At 49.4% G+C, this 7,474-nt stretch overlaps 1 long non-coding RNA gene across 1 annotated transcript; it reads left to right on the forward strand.

Annotated features, from left to right (window-relative positions):
- The first annotated feature begins 850 nt into the window (after positions 1-850).
- Positions 851-5,541, forward strand: LOC108304316. Its single transcript, XR_001825202.2, has 3 exons — positions 851-1,012; positions 3,673-3,835; positions 4,474-5,541. It is a non-coding gene; the product is annotated as an uncharacterized LOC108304316 (long non-coding RNA).
- The last annotated feature ends 1,933 nt before the right edge of the window (positions 5,542-7,474 follow it).

The following is a 7,474-nucleotide window of genomic DNA, read 5'->3' on the forward strand; positions in this document are numbered from 1 at the left end:
TTGCTAATATGATGCTGCAATTTGCGAAAAGCACCTTTATAGAATCAAAAGGAATTTTTTTTTGCATTTATTTTTATTGCTACCTTTCTGTTTGTTTCTTTCCTTTAATTTGAAGTTTGTGAGACTGTTGCATTGGGGCCAGAAATTAAGGTAAAAACAGGTAGTGCCAGTTAGGGGCTTGCGAAAGGCAGTGGGCACAGCCCCCTGCAGCTGACCACTAACGTCCCGAGAGCGCCGGTGATGCCTCCCACGCACACTCAATGTATACATGGAGTTGTCGCTGGAAGCTCCTACCCCATCTCCCCGCCCTTGGCCGAGCGCGGCGGGGCGCCGGAGAGGGGGGCGAGCGGGGGCGAGCAGATTGCGGCCGGCGCACGCCGCTAGTTTGCATTTCTATGGAGGGTGCACAATAGCAGAGGTCTGGCGTGTGGCGGTTTGCAGTAGGGACAATCGAGGCTTTCTCTTCATAGCAGCACTGTCCACCTGCTGCCGGGTGGGGTGGGCAGGCCCCCGCCGCGCGTGGGGGTCGCCGGGCTGCCCGGCGCGTGGGGTCGAAGCTGCGTGCCACTCCGTGGTCCCTGAGTGCGCGCCCCCTGTATTGGCCCTGCTACATGTAATTCCCTTCCACCCGTTTCTCGCACGGGTGCCCAGCAGCCGCGCGAGTTGGGAGGGACTGGGAGCTGGTGCGCGGTCTACACGCCTGGACGCCCTCTGGCCGGGACCCCGCGGACAGAATCGCTTTCCCGGGGCGCCATCTACAGGCAAGCTCAAAAGATCCTAAAATGCCTTTTCTCCTCCCTTCTCCCAACACACACACCCTTCCATTGGCCTAGCGCGGGGGGAAGAGCGGTGGGGGGGGAGGGGCGGCCACGGATCTGCCCGGCCAGGCCCACTGAGCCCTGTCCAACATTAGTAGGAACCCGAGTAAGGGCTGCAAAACGCATCCAAAGTGGCGCTGCAGTAACTGTGGGGAGTAGAGGGCGAAAGGAGATTCCCATCCAGTGCTGATGGAGTAAGAGCCTGTTTGTCTTACGCTGTGTTGAAATATTTTAATTACTTAAATACGCATATGTAAAAAGGATTTTTTTCCGGCAGTGGAGTAAGTCTGGAAGAAATCTTGGGAGTTTAACAGGCTAGAGGTTGCTGTCGCTTAACCATACACGCTGGCATTTTCAGAGGGTTCACCCACTGAGCGCAGCACTTTTGCTGTCTGTACCTTTCTGAGCTACGTGGATGGGCGTTCCAGGGGTCGCCTCATTGCTCCCCTTTTTGGGGTGAGGCCTGGGAAACTGGCTGGGAGAGCGGCGGGCTGGGTGGATTCGATGGAAACCCTGGCCCTGCAGCAAGACTGGGGCGATAATGGAAAAGTAAACAACGGCTAGGCTTTGTTCCTTTTATTCAGGCTTTCTTCAGGTGGGTGGTGAAGGTACAAGGTACTTCTGAACTTGTGGGGAAGTTTTCATTCTGCGCTTGCGGGCAGGCACTTTTGCCAAAGTGAGAAGCTGGCTTCTTGCGCCTCCCAGCGGCTTCCCGGCGGAGGAGAGCTGCAAAGCCCCTCGCTTCCAGGATTTTAAGGAAGAGCTTGCTGCAGCATTTCTGAACTCCAGAGGGTGTCTCGTAAGGACGGGGAGTGGAAGGGGAGTGAGGGGGAGCGGGGCCAGGCGGCATTTTGCCCCGTTTGTTCGCTAGTTTCTTTTCTTTCTTTCTTGGTGTATAAAATGATTATATGCCTTGATTGGATAAAATATGTTAATTTTAAGTGATTAGAATACAAGTATTACTCTTAAAACTATTAAACATAGTTTAATATGTACCTATGTTACCAGGAAAATGGGAAGATTCTTAAATGTATTAGTTCCAGGTCCACAGGCAATGCTGGAAATAAGATTTACTTAACATGCTGGCATCCCACCCCTCCAATTCATAACACTAGAACTCTGCCCACATGCCAGGCAAGGGAAAACAAGGGCTAGACCTGAAGCCTCAGCCCCTCCTCCCAGAGGAAAGCCACTACTGGATGCTCCTGGCTTTGGGTTGGGGGCGGGTGCATTTCCCGTCCCTCCTGAGCCAGCCTGGATCAGGAGGGATGATTGACAACCCCTGGGGCTGTTCTACTCTGCTCACATTTTTAAGGTATTCAATTTCAGGAAACTGCCTTTTTGACATATGATACAGCCACGCTTTGCTTTATTAGGTCAGTCCCAATGGCCCCAAAGTCCCCATCTCAATTAGAGAAGAGCCATTTTGTCTGCAGGCAAAGTTGGCCTTCCAGCAGACCCACCACAAGCACCCTTCAGTTCAGACACATGCTGAAGCTTCTGGGCCTGGGATGCCCCCATGGTGGGGAGCAGGCAACGCCGACTAGAAGTTTGATGATGCAGACTGTCCCACTACACGGCTTTGTGGCCACAGCTCTCCCAAACTGCATGCAGCAAGGAACTTGGCCTGCTCTGTGCTTCAAGTCACAGGCGGCTGAGATGTCCTGAGCTTCCTGTGAGTGCACCCCTAAACCTTTCCCTAAGCCTCTATAATGCAGGTGATGGTGACTTACTTAAAGGGAAATCCTCAGAGGTGCTCTGTTTTGAAACCTTTTTGGAAATGTTTATAGTTGAACTATGTTTATTAAAACATTCTCTGAAACGTGCATGTCAGTCTTTCATGGCTTAACTAGGTCATTGATGGGCTGATACCTTTCGTTAGGGTACAGAAGGAGGGTGAGCTTTAAGTAAGCAGTAAGCTTTATGAGACAGCTCTTACTGTATCTTCACAAGTGACTTAAGTGTGGAGAGTGCACAACATTGTCATTCACTAGCAGGTGTATGCCCTTATCCTACCCGAGCAATGTGCCAGAAGCCACCACAATTCCGCCAGAGGCTGTGGGCTGCAAGCTAGCCACACACGAGCCCCATGCAGACTGCAGGTAGGATCTCTTTGACCTATGAGATATCTTAGGCAAAGTCAAATTCACTGCCACCTTTCCAAGTTAGCTGCATTCATACAAACACGTGGATTTCTAGCTTCTGTTGGAAGATGGGAAGATTCGGCCATCACGTGCCTAGAGTCCCCTCCCCGCCTTGGTAACCTTCAGCAGGGGTCAGGGGCACTGGGATCTCGCATTGGACACCGCTCTCCCTTTCACCACAGTCCCCACCACAGGCCAGCTGAGGACACCTGGCTGCTTTGTTCATTTGCATCACCTTCCTGTAGCCTGCAGACATTTGCGCTTGCAATCAAGCAACTGAACTTGGAAGCACAGAATAAAGGGGCCAAGTTCCTAAAGATGAAGCCAAAAACGTTAAGCGCCATTTGTGTCTCAGCTTGTGCAGGACAGTGTCCTATGTCAGCAGCAGGCTCTTGGAGCACTCTGGGCTGGCCCCTTTCCAAACAGTCTCATGTTGCCCTCACTGTTGCCCTTATCCAGCCCCTTCTCCGGCCAGAACAAGTCTCCTCGGGGTCCTGTGTTGGGTTTTCTTTGGTCCAAAAAACTCTTGAATGATAGGGGGCAGCAATAAGTCAGTGTCAATCATTAACACAAAAAAGAAACCAAGTTTTCATGCAGGCACATAAAAACTATTACTTAAAACCCAGCAGGGGCATCTCAGATGCCTTCCAGTATCTGAAGGACACCATTGCGTTGGCCCTCATCACCACCGTGCCTTCCTCCTTACCCAGGGTGAAGCGTGGATCTGCACACAGGGACGCTTCAGATGACAACTGAAACAAGGAACAGGAAGCTGAGAAAGGAAGACACCTCCCACACACACCTAGCAAAAGCTGGACGTTTCTGGTCATTCATCCTATGGGAAGACTTTCTGGAAGGGGCAATTATTCTTGGGTGAGCATTTCCATAACATGAGAGAGGTTAACATTAGCCCAGGGAAGTCCTTCAAAGTAATTAGGGGGGAAGGATACATTATTTATGCATTTGTTCCTTTCGCCATCAACAGTAAGAAATGATTCATGGCATCCGTCACAGTCCTAGGTAGTGACAGTCACCAGCCCACACTGTAGCTGAAAACCCCTGAGAAGCCACAGATGTGCAGTCTTCCCAGCTTGACTGAGCACCCAAGTCTTCTGAACTTAGGTTTCCCAACCTAGGAAATAAAATAGTGCCCTTTACCCCTCATGAACCTCAACGGGGTCTTAGAAGGTTGCTCCTGGTCAACCATTTGGCCCACAGATGGGCTTAGTTTGGTGGACAGTGTCCCGAGAGACTTAGAAATTCAGGTCTGACTTGCTCATTCATGTAGGGGAGAGTTGATGGCACACATCCTCTCTGTCACCATACGCAAGTCCCAAATGTCACATTAGGCCCTGCTGGCACGTGTATGCCTTGCCTGACGTTTGCAGACACTTGGGTTGGCAGTAAACTTGCTTTTCTAACAGATTTCTGAAAACGTTAACATGTAGATATAATAGAGTAACAGAACCATAGAACTTCCAAAGTAAAGCTTTCCTTCTTTTATATTCCAGAAGCTGAAAGGTATTAACAACCTCCAGAAGGCACTATGACATTGGAGTCTGGACTATGTGGAGCAGGACTCAAAGCTGGGCTTAGCTGCTTATTGACTTTGACCTTGAGCAAAAAGTTAGCAGATGATTTAAAGTATAAGGTAAAAGGAATTCATGCTTGTTAACCCATTAAACGCTCGTTAGTTACGCTCTCTTTTAAAAAGCCATTCAAAAATGTATATGACAAGCAAATATTTATTGCAGTGTTTCTTAAAATAATGAAAAATTAGAAACCATTATAAGGGGCTACTGCTAAATCATGGTGTACTCATAAATGAAACGTTGTGCGTCCATAAAAAGGGGTTCTGAGGAGTGGTTCCTGGCACGATGTAATATGAAAAAAGCAAAATACGAAATTGTGCGATTCTAATGTTGCAGAAACTTTCAGCCTACACGACTATCGCTGAATAAAATCACAAAGTAGAAAATGGTGATTATATCTTGGAGTGATGAGATTGTAGGTGATTTTTAATTTTCTTTACTAAGGTTTTCTGCAGTTAAACATTCTGCAGTTCAATCTCATTTAATACAAATATCTAGAACTTCTCAAATGGAGTGACTTCAGCATTTGACGTCCTCGGCCTGATTGCTGTGGAGGTTATTGTGCGGAGTGACCTTTGACCATACGGCCACAGATCCAGAAGCCAGACGTCTGCGGGGCTTTGCTCCTGAGAGGGAGCTCCCAGACTGTGACCTTTGATTCCTGCACGCCTCCTCTTGCCATCTGATGCCGGTCTGCTCCTGTGACTAAGTGAAAATCGTCATAACTGCGCTCGGGGGTTAACTCTGGCCCGACTGGGAGGGAACGTGCCGGCAGCATGCTGGAGGCAGGGAAGAAGGCCAGCAGCCTTGTCAGGAACAAACACCCCGGACGGCACCTTTCCATAGACATGCGGTTCCCCGGGACCCGTGGGGAGTCCTCTGCACATGCCAGGACCAGCAGCAATGGAAGGAATTATCTTTCACTCCCTTCTTGGTGAAAATGTCTATTTTCCAGAAATGAATTACAGCAATAAATTATGGAAATTGTTTCCATCGTCTACAAAACACAGCCAGGAATTCTAAAATTTGTAAACCTGTCATGTACCCAACCTGTGTTTGAGACGCTAAGGTACAATTTAATTTCTCAGTGTTTGGATTTTGTCTGTTTGAGAAGGGTGGGACCCTCCTTGAGTACACTATTGTTAGTAGTATTGTTATCATTTTATTTACCAGATTTTTCCAGGACTTGCTGTGCACCAGGCATTGTTCCAAGCACTTTGAAAATATCATCTAATTCTCATAACAAACTCATTATGTAGGTGTTCTTATCACCATTTTAGGCATGAGGAATCTTGGGCACAGAGAGGTTGAACAACTTGCTCAAGGTCACACAGCCAGGAGGTGTCAAAGCTGGGTGTTCGGAACTCCTCTCAGAAGCAAGAGTAAACAGATGAACTTCACTGTGAAACCTTTTCTTAAGCCTTTAGAACAAACCATTTGCCCACCAAGGACAAGACGAGCATCCAGGTGAAAAGGAGGTTTCAAAACCATTTTTGGTTCTGCTTAGGAACCCTGATTCCTGCAGTGCCTGTCCTGATAGCATGGTTGCAGGGTGACATCTTGTGGTCAAAAAGAATATTGCTTCCAACCCTAAAAAGCATCTACACTCCAGCTGGTCTAAACCCCTACAGGCCTGCAAGCACTGCCCCTTGGGCGTGTTTCTGGCGAGCCCATGGGCTCTCATCACACATTAAGGTTAACATCCAGAAGCAACAGACCGTGGTGGCAGTGGGCTTGGACCCCACCGTGCCACTGCTGGGCAGCCCCTGAGAAGCCAGGCTGGCTCAGAGGATGGTGCAGTTTGGTAGTCATGGGCAATGCGAACCGCCACCACCAAGAAGAACAGACCCAACCTTCAGGGAGCCTTCATGTGTCAGCTGTAATGTCCATGCCCACTTCACAGATGGGAGCACTCAGTTTCAGGGAGATTAACACCGTGCCCAGGTCACAGAGCCGATGATGGAGCTGGGATTCTAGCTAGCATGTGCCAGACCTCCAGCCTCATGTTCACCGGGCCACACCACGGGCAGGACATTGGCTCTCAGCTGAAAAGTTACCCTGGGGCACAGCCTCTCGTGTAACTCAGCTGTGCTTGGCAGGGTGTACACCCTACTTTTCTTACAAAATCAGGAAGGCTCTGAATCTCCTATGGTCTGAGGTTCTGAATTCCCCTCATCAGCCACATGATGTGAAGAATATAGGTTATTTCTTTCTTACTCACAAACCCACAGGCAAATTTAAACCTGGGAGGGACCTACAAGGTGACTTCCTCTGAAACCCTGTCTAATTTCCCAATTTCTTTATCAGCCCCTCACATGAAGAGCCTGCCACAGGTGAAATCCCACATGTGGCATGACAGCGATTCCATACGAGGTGAACCCCACTTACTGGTGCATCTTCCATGCACCCAACACTGCCCGCGTTACCCTCTCAGAAGGAACAGCAGTTGCAGGTCCTTTGTCTCCAAAGCACGCAGGTGCACGCCGAGGATGCCCATGGACCCATCCAGGGCCAACAGCCTCAGTTTCTCCTGGGAGCTAATTAGCCTCACGGGATCTGAATCTGCCTTTTAACAAGATCCCAGGGTAATTAATGCATGCACACAAGTGTGTGGTCATTCGTTCGCCAAAAGGTGCAAGGTATAGGGTAGATGGGAGGCGCTGTTTCAGAATGTAAGAGGCAGGATGGTGTGAGGCCCCCAGGGGAAGCCACTGTCAGGCAAGGGAAGATGTGAGAAATATAGACTAGATGCAGAAGCTTGAGGCTCATGACGGTCACGGCCACTCTTCAGATTACCTCTGAATCTGAGAACAGGTGAGGGGCAGGCTGCACATGAGCCCTCGGCTCTGCTCTCTGCTGATCCACAGTAATGGCATTTTGACTTTGCACAGGGAGTTCCAGCTAGAGACTGCATTCCCAG

This window comes from Cebus imitator, unplaced genomic scaffold (assembly GCF_001604975.1).
Source record: "Cebus imitator isolate Cc_AM_T3 unplaced genomic scaffold, Cebus_imitator-1.0 Scaffold53, whole genome shotgun sequence".
NCBI classification, from domain to species: domain Eukaryota; kingdom Metazoa; phylum Chordata; class Mammalia; order Primates; family Cebidae; genus Cebus; species Cebus imitator.